The 1,492-nt window shown below is 42.5% G+C and overlaps 1 pseudogene; it reads right to left on the minus strand.

Annotated features, from left to right (window-relative positions):
* Window positions 1–586: 586 nt before the first annotated feature.
* LOC133767633 (ATP synthase F(0) complex subunit C2, mitochondrial-like) lies at window positions 587–1,280 on the minus strand (annotated as a pseudogene).
* Between the last annotated feature and the right edge of the window lie 212 nt (window positions 1,281–1,492).

Here is a 1,492-nt window from a genome sequence, read left to right on the forward strand (position 1 = left end):
AGTCATTCTTTGAACATCTCAACATGTTTAATTAAAAATTGTTATGTTAACATAACTACAACACCATCAAATCCAAACATTAATAATAAATCCTTAATATTATCAAGTAACCAATCAATTTTCAAGCTTCCCCATTGTTCATCATTTGACCCATATTTTATATTTGCTTGATATATCTCTTAAGTCTCTTGTAATTTGTAGATTTCTCCTCCCTGTTTTATTTATTTATTTATTTATTTATTTATTTTGGTCTTGCTATTATTTGATGAAGAAACCAAGCCATCTGTCCTATAATGTTTTCCACAATCTGGATTTTACTATTTATAGTGTGCTATCTATTCCTTGCATTTTGTGTGACTGGTGGATAAATAGAGAGAATGCAGATTTAGGTCTGATTTTTTTGTTCAAGCTATTCCACAGGTAGCTTTGTCTATACGACTACCAGGAAACACACATAACTCTTTTTTGTGAGATTAAAATGAATGCTGGGTTCAAGGTGCTGTTGGCTTTATCCATCCATAATATATTCTCTACTAGCTTTCATCTAATAGTTCTGCCAGCCAGTAACAATAACTGCCTAGAGCTATTATTTCTTTTTTTTTTTTTCATCTTATAATACAGTATTTATTTGTCTTCCCTCTGTCAAACCCTGAGCCAACCACTTGCCCCAGATGTCCTGGGAAGGTACAGGAACGGGACCGCACAGGGCAGACGAGGACGGGACGGGACAAAGACCTGCGGGAGGTGGCGACGACTTTTTCACATGGCAAAGAGGATGAGAAAGGCCACCATCAGGCAGAAGAGCCCCATGGCCTCCAAGAGCGCAAAGCCCAGAATCGCGTAGAAGAGCTGCTGCTTCAGGGAAGGGTTCCTGGCATAGCCAATGATGAGGCTCCCAAATACAGTCCCGATCCCAGCCCCAGAGCCAGCCACCTCGACTGTGGCAGCCCCGGCCCCAATGAACTTGGTTGCTGTATCAATGTCCCTTGAGACGGCGCTGGTTTGGAAGCTACGGCTCTGGAGAAGTGGGGTCAGGGGACACGAGGCTGCCAAGCTGCTCAGGCGCTCATCTGTCAGCGCCTCGGTCTCTTGAGCACCACTGCAGACAGCGGCCGGCTCAGCAGCTGCGAGGTGCTCCTGGCCTGGCGGGAAGGACACAGGTCAGGAAGGTCAGCAGAGGTAAAGAGGGCGTGGAGACGAACTTGGAGCAGGCATACATTGTCAGGCTGTCAGGGGCTGTAGCACGAGAGCTGCTCCCAGTGCAGAGAAGACAGAGGACAGGGGGACTAGAGCTATTATTTCATTAGCAGTTACAAATCAATGCTATTCTAATTGTCATTCCTTCATCATTTAGTAGTTAGACTCAATAAATAAATAAAAAAACTTTTCCCAGTTAGATCTTTTGAGGTACAGCTTATTCAAGAAAGTCTCAAATCTTTTACTCTATTAAATAATTTTTACAATAATAAATTATTTCTCTAATACCTAAAAA

This window comes from Lepus europaeus, chromosome 10 (genome assembly GCF_033115175.1).
Source record: "Lepus europaeus isolate LE1 chromosome 10, mLepTim1.pri, whole genome shotgun sequence".
NCBI lineage: Eukaryota > Metazoa > Chordata > Mammalia > Lagomorpha > Leporidae > Lepus > Lepus europaeus.